The following is a 24,935-nucleotide window of genomic DNA, read 5'->3' on the forward strand; positions in this document are numbered from 1 at the left end:
GAGCCTCAAGCGTGAACGATGAATCCAAGAGGACTCCCAAACTGTGGACCTGTGGCTTCAGGGGGAGTGTAACCCCGTCTAACACAAGTAGCCACCCCATACCCCGATCTGCTTTGCGATCGACCAGGAGGACTTCTGTCTTGTCAGGATTGATCTTCAGCTTGTTCCTCCTCATCCAGATAGACACAGCGGCCAGGCACTCGTCCAACACCCGAGAGGCCTCCTTGGAATTAGATGGAAAGGAGTAGTAGAGTTGTGCGTCATCTGCGTAGAGATGGCACCCAACTCCAAAACTCCGGATGACCTCTCCCAGCGGTTTCATGTAGATGTTAAAAAGCATGGGAGACAAAATGGGAGCCTTGCAGGACCCCACAGGTCAAAGGCCAGGGATCCGAGCAGGCGTCTCCCAGCTTCACCATCTGGGTTCGTCCCTCCAGGAAGGACTGGAGCCACGACAGAACCGTGCCCCCGAGGCCCATCCCAGAGAGACGACCCAGAAGGATACCATGATCGATGGTATCGAAAGCCGCTGAGATGTCCAAGAGAACCAACAGAGTCACACTCCCCCTGTCCAGCTCTCTGCGGAGGTCATCCACCAAGGCGACCAAGGCTGTCTCGGTGCCGTGACCAGGCCTGAAGCCAGAATGAGACTGATCTAGGTAGTTGATATCATCCAAAAAGCCCTGGAGCTGGGAGGCGACCACCCGCTCCAGCACCTTACCCAAAAAAGGGAGGTTGGAGATTGGCCTGTAATTGCTCAGCACTGTGGAGCCAAGGGAAGCCTTTATGAGGAGTGGGCGAACCACAGCCTGTTTCAAATTAGATGGAAAAATCCCTTGCTCCAACGATGCGTTAATGATCAACACAAACCAATCAACCAGCCCCTCCTTGGCCGATTTAATGAGCCAAGATGGGCAAGGGTCTAGAGACGAGGTAGTCGCCCTCACAGCCCCGAGGATCTCTTCCACGGTTTCAGGAAGAACAAGCCTAAAAGAATCCCACAAGATTGGACAAGCAGATACCTCCATCACCTCTTCCGGTGCTGCGATGAAATTGGAATCGAGCTCATTACAGTGACCCTACCATGAGCCTGTCCTAGTGTTTTCTAGGTATGATTTGATCAAAGGGGGGTTGCCACAACATCTCTGAAGCTGAAAGAGTGTGACTTGCTTGAGGTCAACCAGCAGATGTCTATGAATAATAATAATAATAATCATCATCATCATCATCATCATCATCTTTATTTATACTCCGCCACCATCTCCCCGATGGGGACTCAGTGCGGCTTACATGAGGCCAAGCCCAAACAACAAATTACAACAGAGTAAAACCAAAAACGCAAACCAAAAACGTGAACAATAAACAACATCATAATTACATAAAACATGTAAATACATAACAATATAAAATTACGATAAACACAAACACAATGACAATGGGCAGGCTACATGTAATGATTAAAAGAAAACTAATTAAAAACTAATTAAAAACTCAGGCGAGATAAAAGAGAAGCAGGTTATTTTCAGAGGAGGGCTCATTATAGCGGGGGTTGTGGAATCAAGCTTTCCCACCGGGGGGGGGGGGGGATGTATACAATGACAAAATGTTGAGGCTAACCAGTAATGTGAGATTGTGTACCTACTCACCAAAGGCACAGCAGAAGAGCCAGGTTTTAAGGTTCTTTTTAAACGTTTCTAGGTAGGGGCCTTCCTAATTTCTCCAGGCAATGGTTCCAGAGTCGGGGAGCCACAGAGGAAAAAGCTCTCTCCCTTGTACTTACCAGGTGAGCTTATAAAACTGCAGGGGAGAGAGAAGGGCCTCCCCTGAAGACCGGAGGGCCCAAGATGGTTCCTGGAGGGAGATACAGTCACAAAGGTAGGTGGGTCCCAAGCCATTTAGGGCTTTCTAGGTGGTAACCTGCACCTTGAATTGGGACCGCAAAATAAAAGGCAGCCAGTGGAGCTCCTTAAACAGGGAGCAGATTCAAATCCTGGTCCCTAATTTTAGTCCAATGCTCAAACCATTGTACCAATTGACTCATTGATACTGTAGGCAACAATAAATCTTCAGAACTGAGAGATATTTTGCAACTTCTTGAGAAGTGTATGAAGACATTTGGAGAGACCAAATCAAAATGCTTGATATTTGTACCTCCTAATTTAATGTATGAATTGAAAGTATTATATCATTAAGTATGTCTATTCCACACCATTTTTTCTCAAGACTTCAGGGCAGTGTACAAGTAGAATCAATATAATAAGGTAAAACGATATGAAGCAAAATAAGTAAATAAATAAATAAAATAGACTAAAGCTATACTGAACACATTAACGTTAATATAAGTTTAAACGGTTAAAACATTTTATTTATTTATTTATTTGGGGTTCTTTTACCCCGCCCTTCTCACTCCGAAGGGGACTCAGGGCGGCTTACAAAAGCAAGGCACAATTTGATGCCTGCATCATAAAAACAATCAAACACAAAATTACATCAATACACAGTTAACACCAAATATACATTATAACCATAAAATCAATAAAACCAAATACAAACCCAGTTTCTCCTCTTACATGGTCAGCGTTCGCTACTCATAGATCTAGTTTTACGTTCCACTTCATCAATCCTGCTGGTTTTATTCGCCTGGTTGTCTGATTTAATTGCCGGAGTGCCCAAAGGCCTGGTCCCATAACCAAGTCTTCACCCTTCTCCTAAAGGCGAGGAGGGATGATGATGCCCTGATTTCCCCCAGGAGTGAGTTCCACAGGTGAGGGGCCACCACTGAGAAAGCCCTGCTCCTCGTCCCCACCAGCCTCACTTGTGACAGTGGTGGGGTCGAGAGCAGGGCCTCCCCAGATGATCTCAGACTCCGAGGTGGGACGTAGAGGGAGATACGTTCGGACAGATACACTGGACCAGAACCGTACAGGGTTTTGTAGGTCAAAACCAGCACCTTGAATTGTGCTCGGAACTGAATCGGCAGCCAGTGGAGCTGGCACAGCAGGGGGGTGGTATGCTCCCTGTATGTCGCTCCGGTGAGCAATCTGGCTGCCGCTCGCTGGACTAGTTGAAGTTTCCGAACAGTCTTCAAGGGCAACCCCACGTAGAGCGCATTGCAGTAGTCTATTCGGGATGTAACAAGAGCGTGGACCACCGTGGCTAGATCAGACTTTTAGTGTGTATTTGCTTTTGAAATCTACTAGATTTCATGATGAATCATTCTAAGGTAGACAGTTTTCCCCTTTTGCCCATCCAATGCTCCAAAGAGCTACTGGTACTCACTTCTGGTCATGAGCACTGAAAATATTGAAATATATTTCAATTTTCCCTGGAAGTTGTAGACCTAGCAGTATGGTGTTTCTCTAACCAATATCTATCATCCCATGTTCCATGGTTACCCCTAGAATTCCCAAACCATTTCAAAACTGTTTAATAATTTCTTATATCATACAGATTGTTAAGATAACCCCCCTCCCCTTAAAAAAAGGTTTTAGCCTGCTGCTAGAAGGATAGCAGAGAGAGGGCCATTCTGGTTTCCAGAGGCAGGGAGTTCTAGTCGAGGTGCCGCCACCAGGAAGACCCTCTCCCTCTTGTTCCCACCAACCGAGCTTGTGATGGAGGTGGGACTGAGAGAAGGACATGAATTAGGTTAAGATCCTTCTGTTCCTTCCTAATGTATTCCTAGGCAGCTCACTAGTTCTGCACAGCTTGTCATAACAGTTTAATGAGCCTATGTGTACCAAAGGCCATTTTACAAATTGCCTTCTTTAGGTGACATTTAACATTACTTTCACTCTACACCAGTCAAATACATCAGGTGCAATTCAGACTATTTTCCCCCAGAATTGCTCCTTTTAGAGCCATACCTAATCATAATGCAATACACTGACACTGTATTGATGGCTACACATTTTTCCTGCCCAAATTCACATGGGAACCACTTTGTTTCTCTCCTTCCCCTCAGAGCTGCTACTTACTTTCCGGTTGAGGCCAGACTTGAATGTGATCAACAATGTAGAGATAGATAGGGCCTTCACATTTGAAAAGCTCACCCCCCCCCCCCCCCCGTGTCTTTCTCCTCCTCCTTCTCTTCAGTAAAGCACTACTTGTGAAGTTACTTGCTCTGAGATCAGAATGGGGCGTGAACTGATAAAGGTGGATAATTAGAAAAATATTTTTCCTGGAATTTGAGGAGCCTAAAAGAAGCACTTTCACCAACAAAGCAGTTGTAAGGCATGTGTTCCTACAACACTGAAACAGAGGTGAGTATGGATATTTTTTTCTGGTGTACACATCTACTAAGAACCGCATCACATGGGGGTCCTTGATAGAGCAGCAGGGTAATTTGTAGAGTAAATTGCTTGCCCAATGCCCCGCATTGCCTGCATCACCCGCTTAACCATCACACACCAGAAAGTATACCTTTCTGGCTTACTCTTGCACTGTTCCCTGTATTTTCAAACTGAACATGAATAGTCCCCTGTGTTCAGAGCCCCCTGTTATAGAACAGTTTGCTGATGAAGCCAGCATGGAGTTCCGCAGAAATAGATGTGTGTCATGTGATGGATTCCAGGGGGCTCCGTGCTGCATGTGTCAACAAACTGTTCTATGACAGGGGGAAAAGGCAATGTGATGAGGTCATAAGATGCATGGAAAGCTATGCTGATAGGGCTGGGCATTCTTTTTCTCAATCAGTCGATTGAGATTATGAAGTAAATCTCAATCAAAGATGTACACCAAGTACTCTTAAGATCAGTTCTTTGATATATATCCAAAAGTGATTTTTAATCTCTCTCCACTCCTGGTCACAAAAAACTGCTTCTCCATCCATTTGCAGCCTGCATCCTGCAAAGATGTCTGATAACATCTCTCTCTCTCTCTCTCTCTCTCTCTCTCTCTCTCTCGCTCTCTCTCTGTGTGTGTGTGTGTATGTGTTTTAAAGAAACTGATATATTCAGTGAATAAAAATGGTCATTGGGTATAGGTACATGCACTGTTTTCACTTCATACAATCATTGAGATAATAAGGACAAAAAATGTTGTTGTTTTTTTCCAATAATCCATCAGACCTCTAGCTCATCTATATTAATTAGATTTGAACTCTTGTTACCCCTTTCTGTCCTAAAACACAATATTTTGATTCTGAAGAAATGCAGATATTGAACATAGGTAATGAGAAAGTCTATTCCTCACTTGCTCCAAAGATGAGATGGGCCCATCATTGTTTATTAAACAATATGAATAAATATTAAGGTATAACTCTAGAATCTGGGTTCCTGTGATGGTATTAATTATTCAAAGTATTTATCTCGTAGAAATATAACTGCTGAAATACCAATTACTATTTAGAAGGATGTATTGACAAACTCAATAAACTTCAGGTTGGAGATTGATAGATCAGTTTATTTTCAGTCTGAGACAATTTCATAAGGGTTTATTCATAACCCCATTTCATCCTTTTTCCTCACCAATTCAGGATAATTTTAATGCACAATTTTTAAAATATATTTTACCCTAAATTATACATTTCCATGCATTGTCTTCTAAATTTGTACATATTTTATCTAAAACACACTTGCTAGTAAAGGATGAAGGAAACACTGAATATAATACAAACTTGCTGAAATGGCCACAATTGTATTGTTTATAGCTGTTAGACATTCAGGATACCATGAGGCTTCACTGTTCGAGAGTGAAGCCCCATGGTATCCTGAACTCAATCTGCCTTGAAGATGACAGTATAGCAAATGAACATGGGTGTAAAACACTGTATGTTTCCCTTGCCATTTGGGAGTGAGGTTCCTTGAGCTAGACATGCCCCTATAAGATGATCAGCAACAGCCCAAAAAGCCTGTAGGGTATGTAAGTAGAGCAAGGAATTAAATGTATTTATTTTATTGATTGATTGATTATATCTATCTATACCCTGCTTTATGTTTTCCAGAGGAGACTCAAAGTGACTTGACATGAAAGCATTTGCATACAATTTAAAATATACAAATATACAATCATTTAAACAGAATTAAATATAAACAGTATTTAAAATTCCATAGATAAAAAACATTAAAACATATTCAAAGTTAAAACCCCACAGCACCCACTGAATTGATCTTAAAAACCTTCATCTTTAAAATCCTATCTGAATAAAAAGGTTTCAACCTACCACCAGAAGGACAACAGAAAGGAGGCCATTCTGACTTTCCTGGGCAGGAGGTTCCAGAGTCGAGGAGCAGCCACCAAGAAAACCCTTTTCTTGTTCCCACCAACTGAGCTTGAGATGGAGGTGGGACTGAGAGGAGGGCATCTCCTGTTCCCAGGGTTTGGGCAGGTTCACACAAAGGGATGCAGTCAGTCAAATAGCCTGGACCTGAACCATTGAGGGCTTTAACCAGCACTTTGAATTGTGCCTGGAAACAGACTGGCAGCCAGTGGAGTTGCTGCAATAGGGGGATTGTCCATTACCTGTAGCCAGCCCCAGTTAGCAAAAACAAGTCATGCCAGACTAATCTGATCTCTTTCTTCGATAGAGCTACAAGCTGGGTAGATGCGGGGAATGCCGTGGATGTAGCGTACCTGGATTTCAGTAAGGCCTTCGACAAGGTCCACCATGACCTTCTGGCAAGGAAACTAGTCCAATGTGGGCTAGGCAACACTACGGTGAGGTGGATCTGTAATTGGTTAAGTGGACGAACACAGAGAGTGCTCACTAATGCTTCCTCTTCATCTTGGAAAGAAGTGACGAGCGGAGTGCCACAGGGTTCCATCCTGGGCCCGGTCCTGTTCAACATCTTTATTAATGACTTAGATGAAGGGCTAGAAGGCATGATCATCAAGTTTGCAGACGACACCAAATTGGGAGGGATAGCCAATAGTCCAGAGGACAGGAGCAGAATTCAAAACGATCTTGACAGATTAGAGAGATGGGCCAAAACTAACAAAATGAACTTCAACAGTGACAAATGCAAGATACTCCACTTTGGCAGAAAAAATGAAATGCAAAGATACAGAATGGGGGACGCCTGGCTCGAGAGCAGTACGTGTGAAAAAGATCTTGGAGTCCTCGTGGACAACAAGTTAAACATGAGCCAACAATGTGATGTGGCGGCAAAAAAAGCCAATGGGATTTTGGCCTGCATCAATAGGAGCATAGTGTCTAGATCTAAGGAAGTAATGCTACCCCTCTATTCTGCTTTGGTTAGACCACATCTGGAATATTGTGTCCAATTCTGGGCACCACAATTCAAGAGAGATATTGACAAGGTGGAATGTGTCCAGAGGAGGGCGACTAAAATGATCAAGGGTCTGGAGAACAAGCCCTATGAGGAGCGGCTTAGGGAACTGGGCATGTTTAGCCTGAAGAAGAGAAGGCTGAGAGGAGATATGATAGCCATGTATAAATATGTGAGAGGAAGCCACAGGGAGGAGGGAGCAAGCTTGTTCTCTGCTTCCTTGGAGACTAGGACGCGGAACAATGGCTTCAAACTACAAGAGAGGAGATTCCATCTGACATTAGGAAGAACTTCCTGACTGTGAGAGCCGTTCAGCAGTGGAACTCTCTGCCCCGGAGTGTGGTGGAGGCTCCTTCTTTGGAAGCTTTTAAGCAGAGGCTGGATGGCCATTTGTCAGGGGTGATTTGAATGCAATATTCCTGCTTCTTGGCAGGGGGTTGGACTGGATGGCCCATGAGGTCTCTTCCAACTCTTTGATTCTATGATTCTATGATTCTATGTGGCTGCAGCTCTTTGGAGCAGCTGAAGTTTCCAAGCATTCTTCAGAGTCAGTCCCATGTATGGCATATTACAGTAATCCAGGAAGGATGTAAACAAGGCATGTGCCACCAGGGCCAGATCTGGCTTCTCAAGGAACAGGATCAGCTGGTGCACAAGTTTTAATTGTGCAAAGGCCCTCCTGAGCACTGCTGACACCTGGGCATCAAGGTTCAGTGTCTCATTCAGGAGGAACCCCCAATGGTGTACCTGTGTCTTCAGGGGGAGTGTAACCTTTTCCAGCACAGACTGGATCCCTATTTATAGAATCAAAGGATAATAGAGTTGAAAGAGATCATATGGGATATCTAATCCAACCCCTGCCATACAGGAAAATCACAATCAAAGTATCTCTGACAGATGGCCATCCAGCCTCTGTTTACAAATTTCCAAGGAAGGAGCTTCCACCATACTCCAAAGCAGAGAGTTCCACTGTTGAACAGCTCTCATGGTCAGGAAGTTCTTCCTAATGTTCAGATGGAATTTCCTTTCCTGTACTTCCTTTCCACCTAATACTAGTTTGCTTGGAAGAAGGTCATGGAGGACCTTTTTACTGGGTTTAATCTCTCTGGCAAGCCTGAGTTTGATTTGTGCCTTAGCCTTATGAACCTTTTCCCCACATATGTTGGTTATTTGTTTGAATTCCTCTTTGGTGATTTCCCCCCTTTTCCATTTTTTGTGCATGTCTCTTTTAAAGCTTAGTTAAATGTTCTTTAGACATCCATTCTGGTTGTTTTACGCTATTTTTTCTCCTTGCTGGCACTGTCTGCAATTTTGCCTTCAGTATCTCACTTTTAAGAAACTCCTATTTATCAGTACCACCCTTGTCTTTCAGTATTCCTGTCCATGGAATCACACTCAGTATTTCCTTAAATTTCCTGAAGTTGGCTCTCCTAAAGTTTAAAATATGTGTTTGACTTCATTTAGTTTCATTCTTCCTTTGTATCACAAACTCTAGGAGCACAAGGTCACTTCCACCTAAGGATCCCACCACTTTCACTCAATTGGCCAGATCCTCAGTGTTGGTTGGGACCAGATTTTTTTTTTTACATATTTGTATTCTGCCCTTCTCACCCTAAAAGGAGACTCAGGGTGGCCTTACAGCAGGCAGCAATTTGATGCCAATCCATATAAATATAAGAATAAACAAATACAATTAAAAGCATACAATTAAACATTAATTATTAAAACATCAATTAAAATCATGCAATCCAAATCCAGAATAGCTGATCCTCTTGTTGTCTCTTCCACCTTCTGGACAATAAAATTGTCTGCAAGGCAAGTGAGGAATTTGTTAGACTTTGGCAAAGTTTGTTTTCCAACAAATATCAGAGTAGTTGAAGTCCGCAATTACTACCATGTCTCTTCTTTCTGCACGTTTGGTCATCTGGTCAAAGAAGACTTTATACAGTTCTGCCATCTGTCTTGGAGGTCTGTAGTAGACTCTCATAACTACATATTTTACCATTTTTGTTCCCTTAGTTCTCACCCAGATGCTTTCAACCTGGTGTCACATGTGTAAATATTTTTGACATATAATGCTACTCCACTCCCTCTCCTGTTTGGTCTACTTCTCTGAAATAGGTTACACCCCTTCATTGCTACATTCCAATCATAGGGCTCATTCCACCAGTTTTCAGTTATGCCTATTACATCATAACTATTTTGCTGTGCTAGGAGTTACAGTTCATCTTGCTTATTTCCCATACTATGGGCATTAGTGCCAAGATATATAAGCCCATGGGACATTCACCTTAGCTATTTATTTGAGGGTTTTTTCTCTTGCAGCATGGTACTTGTTTTTATTCAACCCTTATCTCCCTTCTGACTGACCAGGAGTACCTCTGTTTTGTCTGGATTATGTCTCAATTTGTTTGGCCTCATGTAGTCCATTACTGATGACAGGCACTGATTTGGGGTCAGGACAGCTTCCTTGGCATTAGGTGGAAAGGAATAGTAGAGTTGAATGTCATCTGCACATAGGTGATAATATAGATGAAGAGTCCAAATTGGGGCAAACTTATGAAGCCTTTTCACTTTTATTTATTTATTTTATTTATTTACTGCACTTGTAGACCGCCGTTCTCAGCCCTAGGGCAACTCACGGCGGTGTACAACATATAAAATCATTTTACAACATAAGCAATATCACAACAACCATAAACAACATCACTATCAATACTACAGTTACACTAAATCATTCGCGACGTCTCATCGTTAGAATCACAATCCAATCTCATTATCCATGTCCGTTCCAATCATCATTGCCAATTGTTGCAGCACTTACTCAAACGCCTTCTCAAACAACCACGTCTTTAGTCTCTTGCGGAATGTCATAAAGGAGGGCGCCTGTCTGATGTCTACAGGGAGGGTGTTCCACAGCCGGGGGGCCACCACCGAGAAGGCCCTATCCCTCGTCCCCACCAGGCATGCCCGTGAGGCAGGCGGGATCGAGAGAAGGGCCTCCCCAGACGATCTCAAAGTCCTCGTGGGCTCGTAGGCCGAGATGCGGTCAGACAGGTATTTGGGGCCGGAACCGTTTAGGGCTTTGTAGGCCAACACCAGCACCTTGAATTGGGCCCGGTAGCAAATCGGCAGCCAGTGGAGCTGGTACAGCAAGGGCGTTGTATGCTCCCTGCGTCCTGCTCCTGTTAGTAACATGGCTGCCGCACGCTGGACTAGCTGGAGCTTCCAGGCCATCTTCAGGGGCAGCCCCACGTAGAGAGCGTTGCAGTAGTCAAGGCGGGATGTGACCAGAGCGTGTACTACCGTGGCCAAGTCAGACTTCCCGAGGTACGGGCGCAGCTGGCGCACGAGCCTGAGCTGTGCAAATGCTCCCCTGGTCACCGCTGAAACCTGGGGATCCAGGCTCAACGATGAATCCAGGGTCACACCCAAGCTGCGAACCTGCGCCTTCAAGGGGAGTGCGACCCCATCCAGCACAGGCTGTAACCCTATACCCTGTTCGGCCTTGCGACTGACCAGGAGTACCTCTGTCTTGTCTGGATTCAATTTCAATTTGTTCGCCCTCATCCAGACCATTACAGCGGCCAGGCACCGGTTCAGGACCTCGACAGCCTCCTTAGTAGCAGGTGGAAAGGAGTGACAGAGTTGGACATCATCTGCGTACAGATGACACCGCACCCCGAAACTCCGGATGATCTCACCCAGCAGCTTCATGTAGATATTAAACAGCATGGGGGACAGTATAGAGCCCTGTGGAACCCCACAAGTCAAAGGCTGTGGCGTTGAACAGGTGTCCCCCAATAACACCTTCTGGGTGCGGCCCTCCAGAAATGACCGGAGCCACTGTAGAACAGTGCCCCCGAGGCCCATTTCCGCAAGACGCCCCAGAAGGATACCGTGGTCGATGGTATCGAAGGCTGCTGAGAGGTCCAGGAGCACCAACAGGGACACAAACCCCCTGTCTAGCTCCTGGCACAGATCATCCACTAAGGCGACCAAGACTGTCTCAGTTCCATGTCCCGGTCTGAAACCAGACTGTGCCGAATCCAGATAATCCGTGTCTCTCAAGAATACCTGGAGTTGTGAGGCCACCACGCTTTCCATGACTTTGCCCAAAAAGGGGAGATTGGAAACAGGCCGAAAGTTGTCAAATTTAGTGGGGTCCAGTGATGGTTTTTTCAACAGCGGTTTTATAATAGCTTGTTTTAAGCTCGCTGGAATCTTGCCTTCCCAAAGGGAGGCGTTAACCACCACCGTTACCCACTCAGCCAATCCCCCTCTGGCCTCCTTCAGAAGCCAGGATGGGCAGGGGTCTAGGATGGACGTAGTAGGCCTCATTCCTCTAAGTATCTTGTCCACATCCTCGGGCTTCACCAATTGAAAAGAATCCATCAAAATAGGACAAGCAGGTGCTCGTGTCACATCCTCAGAGACTGCATTTAATATGGTGTCCAGACCGGAACGGATCAAAGCGACTTTGTCTGCAAAGAACCGAGCAAATGCTTCGCAGCGCGTGGCCGAATTGTCAGGGCTCCTGCCTGAGATGGCGGGAGTTAAGAGACCTCTGACAATCCGGAACAACTCCGCCGGATGGTTCCTTGCAGACGCAATAGTAGCCGCAAAGTAAATTTTCTTTGCGGCTTTTATTGCCGCAGCATATGCCCTTAGAAAGGACACAAACCGTGTTCGATTTGACTCGCTCGGATCCGAACGCCACACACTCTCTAGTTCCCTCTTCCTTCGCTTCATCACTGCCAGCTCCTCAGTAAACCAAGGAGCTGGTTTAGCTCGGCTACTTGAGAGGGGACGTTCCGGAGCGATCGTGTCAATTGCCCTGGCCATCTCTCCATTCCAGAGAGCGACCAAGGCATCGACAGTGTCACCTACTGAGGTGGCGGGAAAATCCCCAAGAGCCGTCAGGAATCCATTCGGATCCATAAGCCTCCTGGGGCAGACCAACTTAATGGGTCCTCCACCTTTGCAGAGGTTGGGGGGCGCAGTGAGCCTAAATCTGACCAGGAAATGGTCGGTCCATGGCAACGGAGAGATGGTCAACTCCTCAACACCGCCACCTTGCTCCCATCCCTGGCAGAAAACCAAGTCCAATGTATGTCCAGCACAGTGGGTGGGGCCAGATATTTGTTGGGACAGCCCCATGGTTGCCATGGCAGACATGAAGTCCTGAGCTGCTCCTGTGAGGGCCGTCTCGGCGTGGATGTTGAAGTCTCCCAGCACAAGAAGCCATTGAGACTCCAACGCCAGGCTCGAGACTACCCCCGCTTTGACTTCTTTTGTCTGTGCATGGCAAGCATGCCAGGGCCTCTAGACATTTTACTTGCCCTGATTATGTTCACAAAAGTAGTCCCTACTTACGACTTGGCATTGACTCATAAATTCTTAACTATAATCAAAAGCATTGATTCCATTCAATAAGACCTGGTGAACTATGAAACTAATATTGTTTATATTTTTGTTCTTTTTAAGAATCAGAGGATTTCAAATTTAGTGATATTGTGTCCACATTCTACTATGGGAAATATAGATCATATTGTTTCACTTGAAAATGAAATAACCCCAACTAGCACCAAATGAAGATCTGTTACTTTCTATGACTGCTGTATCCATATTGTTAATTAAAAGGGTTCCACATCACCTGAGGGCTGACACCCTCTGGTCAGCCTTCCAGATCAAAAACCTGTCTGGGAGCAACCCATATTTTCAAACAGGGTTTCTTTCAGGGAAATTGTGATCTCACCCAAAGAAGTTGGAGGGATGATCTGAGCTGTTCACTACATCAGTTGTGCCTACACCAAGTTACTCCCCATTAGAGTGGGTTTTTTTTTAATAATACTTAAAAATAATTACAGAGGTAGCATTGTAGAGTTCATCTTCTTTCAATCCATATCCTTTTTGTGGTCTCATTATTCTATCTGTCAGTCAGGAATGTACTTCTGGTGAAGTTACTCCAAGGGCATTTTCTCCCAAATGCAGTTAGTAATTGAAAAGTCCTATAATTTCAACTTGTGCATGAATAGGCATATGTCTTCTAAGCCTAGAATGCACCTTGTATTAGGAGAAATAAGACATTCCCAGTTATTTCTCTAGATTCTATAGCCTATTTATCTGAAACAAGCATAGCTATGATTCTAACATATGGTTGTCAACTCAAACAATTTCACCACATTATGATTTGTTTTGTTTTCTAGTTCCATTGTAAGTGGCTATAAAGAAAATACTATTTTTATTTAGGATCAAAGGTGTGTAAGAGTGATCTGTTTCACCCAGCAGACATAACTAAAAGAAAGAGTTGCTTTGGAAAAGGAGGGGAAATACAACAGTACTCTTAAAGTAAGGGGGGAGGCGGCTTTCAGGCAATTTGATGCCATGAGACAGATGAAGCAACTTTATATAATCAGAGTTAAAACTGCTGCCTTATGGAATTTCAGCAGCAAGATTCTCATTTTTGTGAGCTGCTTGATGAGGTTTTTTGAATAGTGTTATACAACTTGAGTGCTATATTATTTGAGTTTTATGTAGTATGATATTCATCCAGCAATTGTTCTGAGCCGCTTCCTTCTCTCTTAAGATGTTATCACTTGTGTGTAACAAAGTAATTCAAAGACTGACTTCTACTTTTGAATCACAGATGTGAGCAAAGAAGCCATTTCAACTCCTAGTGAAATCCACAGTTCCTTGAAGGAAGAATGTGTCTCTGCTGGTATTATTGGACTTGAATGATTTAACTCAGCCTTTCGCTTTTCATTTAACGAGCTCAAAAAATTCTTCAGAATTCTCCCTCCCCTCATGTGGCATCAGGGACAAATGTTATTTTGTTTGTTATACCACATCTCTCTATGGGATAATGAGTGTAGGAAAAAGTAGTCTGAAACCACAGCACAAAAAGAAAGAAGATTTAATCTGTCTCTTTCTAGCTACATTCCCTTCAAAAAGCTATCCTCATACAGCAATTAGAGATAGTAAAATAGGCTCCACTGGCAATAATGGCAGTTGTGTTATTCTTGCTAACTGCCTCATCCTAAGGGTAATGAGAGGTCTTTAATGCTGGGGAATAGAGGCTTGGTCTTACCACACTACAAGATGGAGTTGTTCACCTTCAGTTACTTTAAAGCAGGGGTTCTCAAAGTATGCACTGCAGAGCCCTTGGAGCTCTGTGAGTGTTTGTGAGGAACTCTGCATCAGGTGACACCATGCTGCTTCCCCCTCCTCCTCTTCTTTCTCCTGTTCCCTGGGTCTACATAAGTGGTCATGATAGTGGTGTCATGCTGCCCCCCCCCCCTTCAAAAAATGTTAGCTGTTTTCATTGAAATGGAACTGTGGCTAGTGAAAAGATCCAGAAAGGAAGTGAAACAATTGAAAATATTGCAATTTCTATTTTGACATGAGATTCATTGAGTTTGCTGATGGACATCTACAGTGTATGATACATAATGAAGTTTTGCCCAATAGCTCTATGTTTCCTGCCAAGCTTAGATTGTATTTTGAAACTCATCCTGATTTGTAAAACTGCAGACTATTTCAAAAGAAAAAGTGGCAAACTCCATGCAATTCAGATAAAATGTGTATCTTATGCATAGACAAATAATGAGAAAGCACTGAAAGCATCATACTTAATTAGTCATTACCTGGCTCTTGCTGGTAAACCTCACTCTCACAACCACCATGTCAGACTACACAGAAAAGCCATTGAAATCCACAAGCATGTGGACAATTTCAACAGAAAGGAAGAAACCATGAAAATGAACAAAATCTGGCTACCAGTATTAAAAAACTCAAAAATCACAACAGCAAAACAACAGAGGGGAAACAAACAGACACATAAAATCACTCTCAACAAAGGTTCCCCCCCCCCCCCCGGGCACTTCCAAGCCATTGAATGCTAATCAAGGTGATCAGCTAAAACATTCACATCTAGCCCCAGCAGACAAAAGTCCTTTGTCTCACCCTGGTCATTCCACAGATATATAAACCCATTTTTCCTACTTCCAACAGACCTCACTACCTCTGAGGATGCTTGCCATAGATGTAGGCGAAACGTCAGGAGAAAAATTGCCTCCAGAACATGGCCATATAGCCCGGAAAAACCTACAACAACCCAGTGATTCCGGCCATGAAAGCCTTCGACAATACATTAAACCTCACTCTCTTGCTGAAACTCTCATAAAACCACTATCAGTGAACGTAGTGAAGTGCATGGTGAACAAAAAAAACCTGCAAAATTGATCTCCAGTGTGCTCTTATCAAATGACATTGCATTATCTAATCTAGGATCTATCAAAAATGTTAAAGATACCACATTTCCTCGTATCACTCAAACAAAATTTTAGCTAAAACTGGATGAATCCACAGATGTTTCTGGATTAGCTGTGTTAATAACATTTGTGTGGTACACATTTTCAGGTTCTTTGCATGAAGATATTCAAGTTACTTTCATCCTCTAGCAGTAGTGATTCCTCCCCCCCCCCCCCCCCCCGCTTGATAGCTTCTTCATTGAAAACTTGATATCATGGAACAATTGCATTGGTGTGTGCACAGATGGCACAAAAGCCATAGTAGATCATGTTTCTGGTGTTGTTAAAAGAATCAGGAAAGTTTCAAAAAACGGTACAAGTCATCACTGTATTAAAGCACAATATTTGCATTGCAGGCTTCTCAAAATACTGTGTGAAGATATAGGAAGTATGCACAAGTTATTTACACAGAGAAGTATGACAGTTGTCATGAGGTAAAGCCTTGTTCCATTCATTTGAACTATAAATGGAAGTTTCTTTACTTTTGAATGATGAAAACAGTTTGTTAGCAGATTATTTGAATGATCAGGAATGGTTGTGCAAATCATGATATTTGGCAGACATTTTTTCAAAAATGAACAAAATCAGAATGGAAACGGAAGACAATATTAGATGCTAATGACAAAATTGCTGCGCTGAAGAGAAAAGATAGCATCCTGCATGGAAAGCATATAGAATAAGGATCTGACATGTTTCTCATTGACTTCAAACTTTTTATCTTCTTTGAACTACACTGGATTATATATGGCAGTGTGGAAGGGGCCAAAGATTGTGTGAGCTTTTGAAGCATCCATCTTCCTTAAAAAATAGTGTGTGCCTTCTGTGCTTTCCAGATGCCTATATTATCCTGGCTGCTCATTGTGAATCATGGAATAGTTGTTCAAGAAGGCTTCAAGGCTTTGCAATAAGATGGGAGGGACCTTTGGGGGCTGCAAACTGAAGATTTCAATGCTAATTGCCACAATGTCTGAAAAAAGACATCCTTATGCATAAGGGAAACCTTTGAATAGAGATCTCCACTTCTGAATTCTGGTCATAGAGTTGTAGTATTTTAGAAGCACTGTAAAATTAATCTTTTTCTCCTTACTGCCATTGCTTGATTTTTAAAATTCATGTTATGCCAACGTTACCATTTTAAAAGGGCAACCCAAATGGAGTTTCATGGCCTCTCTTTGTCCTGTTCAAAAGGAGTGTTTTTTTAAAAAAATGGCACAGACTGCTATTGTCTGATAGAACATGTCTTTCTGAACAATTGTGTCAGTAAATTTGCCAGAAAAGTGGAGGAAATAATTAACACCTTCAAAGAAAGGGATTTTTGTTTGCTTCCCTGAATCCAGGCCATGAAAAGTCCTGAACAATTTCTTTTCTCACTTCCAAAGCCACAAAAATGTCCTTGTCAGCATTGTTAAATCACCCAGCACCTTTTATAGGTCTGATTGCTCCTTGTAAAAATAGTACCGACATGCTTTTTCCTCTTTTGTATTTACTTTTGCAATGCTCCAGGGCAGGCAGGCAGCACCCCGGTTTTTCTGGAAGGGAGAAACTTAAAACAACTGCAGATAGTCATAGAATGACCTAATCCAAACCTTATAATATCTGTCAACCCTTATGAGATTTCATGATTCCAACTGGGTTAGAACAGTAGCAACTGTGTTATTAATCAGTGATAGCTGTGAAGAACATATTACCTTTGTAATTGGATAGACTGAATAGTGATAATTTAGTTTCTAACTTTGCTTCTATGGATTCATTTTAACCCTTGAAAAACTTCATATCTTGGTATTTTGTTACTGGATGAAAAGCCTATCCCTTATAACCCCTTCATTCATGTAATAATCTTAAGTGAAAGTGTGTTCTTAAGAGCTTTCACCATTTGTTCTGTGAGTAGTTTATGTTAGTTGTTGGATACTTACAAGACTTTTAAAAATCACAAATTTGCAAATTTGCAAGCTATCTTGTTGGCTTTGTATACAAACAACTTCCAGGATTCTATAACATGACGGTTAAAGTGATGTCAAACTCTGCTGTGTAGCTGCATCCTAAGAAAGCTCTATTAAATACATGGAATTACTGTGCTGGTAATCTGAAGCATGCACATGCACATTTAATCTGTCCCCATACAGTCTGCCTTTCCTGCCAATTTCTGGCAACTTTTATCTTGCGTCTCTTTTGAATATAGTGCTAAAAAACATAATGATGTAATTCCTGTAATAATGAACATCTTTGAATCTGAACTGCTAAAAAGCAGATTGATAGAGTAAACCCGTCTACCAGAACTAAAGAGTTACTTCCTAATTAATTTCCCACATGCACACATGTTCACATGACCATACAAACATGCTGCCTGATGTCCTTACTCTACACACATACCTACAGTCTTAAGGTGGGAACTAAAGGCAGATAAAACTAATGCAGGCTTGTGAGAGAAAATATTCAAAAAATATTTCATCCCTGTGAAAATCAGTAATGGTAGAGGAAGAATGAATTTTGTGAACAGCAGGTGATAAGAGTATTTCACTTATAACAGGCAAAACAATGAAGCTTCAGAACATGATTCTGTCTCTTTTTCTCTGTAGTCACTTTTTGAAGTGTTGTGAAAGCACGAATGAAAGCTGAAAAACCTTTCAGAAACAGGTAGGTTGCCCAGCTTCCTATTTTCATGGTTAAAAAAACCCCTTTTGAATCAGTCGTAACAAAGCAAGGACATTTACATTGATTGTTGCCTTCAGCATTCTGTTCTCCCCCCATTGAGCAGACGTCAAAGCTCAGTGCTGCTCAAAAATTCAGGAGGTACTCAGTGGGGGCACCAGGTAGCTACATAATAGCAGAGTTCTAGGTGAAACAGGAGTTCTTCGTAACTTTATTCATTTATGAGGAATGTGCAGTTTACCTACCTGCCTTTCTGTATATATTTCTGTGAGCCTTTCCCTGAGCCATATTTCATTAAATAAAATGAGATCATGAAAGGCAGACTCTCCTACATTATGATAACAGGCTTGTGATAAACAGAGTTTACAACCCATAACAACAACAACAACTTTATTTATATCCTGAAACCATTTCTCAAAAGGGGTTCGGGCGGTTTGCAAAGCAGCACATAATACTGCCATATAACACATAAATACATCAGAAATTTACAGAATCAATAACAGCCCCAAATAATACAAAACAATCCTTGCAATAATTAACTAAAAACACAATAAAATATTCAAAAAACAATAAAATACTCAATAAAACACAGAAATCATTACTAATTAAAAGGGCAGAGAGCTAAAAATATATGAAAGATGAAACCTTACCAAGGCACAGCAGAGTCATCATGTTATCTCAGCCCAAGCCCTTACAAATCTCCAAAAATGTAGAGGTGGCTTTCAAATAATGGATCTCTGATTCTGGGTTTTAGCCAAATGAACACTAATGGTGGTGTATGTTCAAATATGAAGATTTGGTCAAAGATGCAAAAGTGTTTTGCCAATACTGGAGATAAGACTTGATCTAGGCATGACACAAAGTGCTTTTGGCAAAATATGACTGAAAGTGAGAGAGTGCCAAAGAGACAGAAAAATCTAACTTATATTGCATCAGAACCCTTGCCCATCTAGTTCATTATTGTACACAGTTGCTAGCAGCAGCCTCCCCTGATTTAACACAGGGAAGATTCCTAACCCTAACCAGGAGAAATGCCTCTAGAATTCCTAACCAGGAAAAATGCCTCTAGAGCATGGCCCTATAGCCTAAAATAACCTACAAGAACCTAGTATTCCTAACCCTATTTGAAGATGGTGGTGTTGAGCATAGGACCTTCTGTAAGCAAAACATATGTTCTGCCACCAAGCAAGATTCTTCTGCTTTAAATGAAGACATAGAATAGATGTAGTTACATTCCTTAGAGTATAGCCAATTTCTCCTTAGGAAGGGTTTCAGGGTCAAAATTCCCCCAGTAGACCATGTAAAGGGCACAGGATGGTGACAGATCACATGGGAGTGAAGCAAAGTGGGAAGACCAGAAGTAATTCCCAGAACACATGTAAAATGCAGCACACTTCTTTGCATGCCTACTACAAAATGAAAGCCAGCAGGTGACAACCCCTCTTTAGGTTGACTCTGCTGCACTATGACTCCTGTAAGTCACCTTGTCCTTTCATTGTTTCTTCTATCTGGTATTCACACCTGGTAACAAGTGTCTGTATTGATCAGTGGTTTCAGTGTCAGTGTTCACATTCTTTAAGTATCTCAAGTGCATCCACAAAGAAGACTGTGAAGGCTTGCTTTCTGCTGCCTCAGAGGGTGCAACTAAGGTCCCTTCTGCACTGCTATATAATCAAAGCAGATAATCTAGGTTATCTACTTTGAACTAGATGAGTCTATGCTACCATATAATCCCATACAAAGCAAATAATCTGGATTTTATATGGCAGTGTAGGCCCCTTATCCTGATTTGTTTGATGTTTAAAAAACATATTTTGAGTTTTTTCTGTCAAAAAAGGATTGTGCACAACATTATTTTAATACAAAAGACTATGTTTTGCACAGAATTCTGCTCATATTTTCTGATTTATTTATTTTTTTGCAGAAAAGGTCCCAAACTGCAAAAATGAAATGAAATGTAATATGTAATTGTGCAAAGCTTGACCATTTTTGATGGAGTTATGTTCAATCAAGACATAGCCCAGTATAAAAATAAAGAACTTAATATGATTGTTAATTCCGACCAGCTTAGTATTAAATGTGTGAGACTTGATAAGTGATTGATTTAATCAATGTATTCCATTTGGGAATAAAATAATTAAATTGAAACCAAATAACAATGCGAAGGATGGCTCTCAAATTTGCCAATTAATAGCAAGCAACATCTAGACTGAAAAAGACTCAATCTTCATCTTAATTACCCTGAATCCCCTATGCAGTACTGTATTTAAACTACATTTTTTATCAATTATTTGGTAATTTGCAACTATGTGAACATACTCAAATATGCAAATATTCACCTCTATCTTTTTGTGACTATAAATGGCTATTCTTAATAAATGGAAAAGTTCTCATCCATTCTTCCCCTCTTATTCTATTGGTTCATTTGTAAGCAATCAGAATGTCTGCCATAGGTATAAAAGTATGCCTTCTTTTCACAGTCCTGAAACTACCAATGCTGCTTGAGGAGTCTAATGACCTTAAGCAGCTTTGTTCCAGTGAAAGCAATTTGGAAGTTGTTATCTGAACCAAACAAACTTTCCACTGACCTTTAATGTTACAGATTCTTAAAATAAAAGACCTATTCAAGCTTTCCTGATGGCCTCAAGAGAATGAATATTTCAAAATAAATACTGGAGACATGTCATTCAGCAGCAGAAACAATTACCTCAACCTGATTTTTCCATTTATAATATGAAAGTAGTTCATTACATAAAAACATAATGACAGGTGACTTACTGAATGATTGCAAACCATGGAAATTTGGAAATCAGAACATTTAAGTAACAATTTCTTCTTTGCCTCTGAATCTTGCTCTGAAGCTTATGATATCACAGTTTTTCCCTTAAGCTTTATAATTATCCATTTGCAGTCTATGTGCCATAACAATAATTTGGCTTGCCAGAGTAGCCTAATTAATGTGCCACAAGTGTGTTAAGTAATGTCTGCAAAAAAAAAATCAATATGTCAGTGCTGTTAATTCTACCATCTGACTGCTGTACAGTTCATGGACATGTATATTAAGAAATTACTGGAAATGTTCTGCAATCTATCATGTATTTGATATAATGGGATATGTAAAGGCCTTCTGGAGATATGGTCATTGTTTCATGCATTGCTGTTTGGAGATATGCCCCCTCAATATCAATTAGCTGGAAAAAAGTTGTTAAAAGAAATCACTGAAATAAAGTATTATTCCAAAATATAATTTAATGTCTATATTCAAAATACGACAGTCTCTAGAGCCAGTGTAGTGTAGTGTAGTGGTTTGAGCATTTGATGATGATTCTGCTCAGCTACTGAAACTCACTCTTAATTTCTTAACCTCCTTTGTACAACATTTACCAAGAAAGCTCTATGAAAGGATCACCATAAGTTAGAAATGACTTGAAAGCATACAACCACAAAGGGCAATTGATTTAAAGGCATAAAGTTGAGAAACAATAACTACTGGGAATTATGTAAATGTGAAGTCAAACTCTCATGGAGTATTATATATGTAAAAATTGGACAGGATTTTCTTTGGTTCAGATAACTGTAACTAAGGCATATTAATCATGTATTGACTATAGTTGTCGCTGTTCCTAGACTATGGAATCTTCTCACACAGATAATTTAGTGGCTGTCTCTGTGTTCTTTTTTCATTGGTGAGCAAAACACCTTCCTATTTAATAAGGCTGGTTTAGGTAGAATGGATGTTGCCTTAAACATTTTGTGTTAACAAAAAAAACCCCTATCTCCTGTGTATGCATGCATACACACAAGCTTGGCTACTCAGGAATTTGTGGACCCCCCCCCCCCTCTTTTTGCTGAAATCTCCCATTGTCTAAACCTCCCATTATTTCAGAGAGCATGGATGATTGAATCTTGTCTCTTGGTGGTGTATCTGGTGAGTAGATCTGCATTTTCCCCAAGAAATTAGATAAAATAATGCCCCCCTTCCCAATGACACAGCAAAGATGAGTTAATTTTATGAATGTGAGTGAAGGGGTGCAATATTGCTCCAGCTAGTTTTTCCTACATCCTGTTATTATGCAGCATTATTTATGAAAGAACTGCACACAGACTGCACATGTTGCCTTGGCTAGGTGAACATGAATAGGGGCCAGGAACAGGAACAATGGATACATTCCATCAAAGATGGCAAATACGTGCACTCCATCAATTGTCTCTACCTTGCTGAGCACAGTATCCATTTTAGCTATCTGAAAGTTTTCACTTTAAACATTGAATGCTGACAGGGCTGACTCAAGACATTTTGGTAACTAATGGAAAGGTTTAAAATGTGTCCCTTTCCATTCCATGAAGAGAAGCCAATGGGGCTGTCAGTGCTGCACTCTGGCATTTGCTGTGTGATCATTCTACCTAATGGTGGCAACAATCCACTATTTTCAGTTAGTTTCTGTCCCAGGACCAACATTGCTTATCATCTCTTTAAATGCCTTGAATGATGGAATTGAAGATATTCATATCAGATTGTCAGACAACATCAAATTAGGAAAGATACCTAAGAGGACCAGGATATGACCCTGACTAATTTGAAAGCTGGGTGAAACTAAGTGAATCTATTTCAACAGCAATAAATATAATATAGTACACTAATATAGGAAAATGAAGTGCTCAAATATAAGCTGGAAGAAACATGATTTCACAGCAATATATTCAAAAAAGATCTAGCCCAACAACAACAAAAAAGCCAATATAGCGACATCAACAGGAGCATACTGTCCAGACTGAGTCATAGGATCACTCTATTCTGTATATTGTTCATCACACCTTGTAAGATAAGTTTAAAGGCAAATAATTATAATTTTTCCAGAAGCACCAGGCATGGTGGGGGATGTTAAATGGGGTGAGCAATAAGCAAATCAAGCAATCAGTGGACATGCTGGGGATTCTTGAAATAGTAACCCAAAGAAGTTATTTATTCAAGCTCTGGTATCTTTATACAATATCAACACATGTTCATTAATGTGTATAAGTAATGCTAAGATTTACAGTAGATAAAGCCTCAGTTGTCTCATGAACATACCAGAAAGAGATTTCAGAATGAGATAACTAGCAGCTTTAATTCAGACATATCAAAAAAAGCATTAAACCTCTTGCCTTTTGCCAGGAGCATCTCTTTCTAGTTATAATTCCATCTAATGCAGATCCTGGTATGATTCAAACACAGGGACACACTTTAACTAAATGTAACAATCCTATAGGTCTGCACCTCCATTGAAATGGCCTAAGGGTTCTTCAGGGCAATATAATAATTATGCATCAAATACAGTGGAAGTAGAATGAAAAGCCTTACTCAGCTTACTCTCTAAATCCCCTCCCCTTCCCAGTACTTTGAATCCATTGCTCCATGGCCCACCTATACAGGTCACAAAATCTGGGTTGGTTTGAAGCATTGCTGATTCAGAGTAGTCATGGGTTCTGCCAGGTTGCTTACACTTCACTGCTATTAAACCTGTTTAGTCCCGCTGAATAGTCACCCCTCAACCTTGGCCTTTAATTTTTTTGTTTCAGTGGTGGTCACAGGACTCTAAAGAGCTCCTGGTCATTGCTGAATGCCTTTGACAATGTCAGCAAAGGCACTTGCCTGACTTGGGGGAGGGGGGGATGGGGGAGGAGGTGTTACGTCTTTTTTTTTGCTCAGATTGGCAAAGGCACCCAGCAATGGAAAGGAGAACTCCAGAGTTTTATAGCTGCTGCTGCTGCAACAAATAACAACAAAGTTGAGCGCCATGCCCCTTTCCCTGTGCTGCAGAGAATAGAAAGTGATGAAAGGTGAAATGGCCTATGTGAAAGGTAGGACAAGTTCTGAATCGAAACCAGTACAGCTGTTCACAGGCACAAGCCTGCACAATATTTTGCCAACATGGGTTAAATTGGATTAGCCCATTTCACATCACATTAGGGGATGGAAATGTCAAGTTATTTATCCGGCCAAAGGACTGATACCTTTCCAATAAACTGGCTGCAAATATATCTACTCAAACTGAGCAGCCTTCATATTTGTTTATAGTCTTTCTATGCACAGCAAGATCAAACTTACACTTCAGAGGTGATCATCCAAAAAGGGAAAGAGTAATGGTGGTCCCTGACATGTATATTGCTTCTTATCAGTTCATTTATTTATCCCTGGACATTGTCTGAGTGTCCAAAAGCAACATCTAGCCCAGTTTGGTATATGTAAGTAGTATAAGCAAGACTTTAGTCTCTAGAGCGGCAGAAAACAAGCTAATTCATCTTTAACACCAGTGAGATATTAATCTTTCAATATACTTCTATTATTAGCTGATATTAATTCTGAGAGTTGCAGTCAAACAATGTCTTTAGCCTTCTCTGCAAAGGAGTGTTGGTGCCTCACCAAACTATAATTCTCATTATTTCATAGCATTGAACTACAGCAGTTGAAGTATTGTCAGTCAACATTAATTCTAGAGCAGAGATGTACTCCCAGAGACAAAACCATATTAACAATTGATGGGAAGCAGCTCACATGCTAGAACAGGCATATGTAAATCTCAGGGTTGTGAAATCTGGACCTGTGAAAACCACCCAAACACAGTCTTTTATGAGTTTCAGCTTTTCAGTATCACAAGGAACCTTGCTGAGGAAAGATGTGTCTCTTTCCTTAGTGTTTTTCACACTGCTTTTCTCTGATAAGTTGCACTGTTTTTTAACCAGATAAAGTAAAACATTTCTTCAATTG

The sequence above is a fragment of the Anolis sagrei genome, chromosome 1, assembly GCF_037176765.1.
Source record: "Anolis sagrei isolate rAnoSag1 chromosome 1, rAnoSag1.mat, whole genome shotgun sequence".
NCBI classification, from domain to species: Eukaryota; Metazoa; Chordata; class Lepidosauria; order Squamata; family Dactyloidae; genus Anolis; species Anolis sagrei.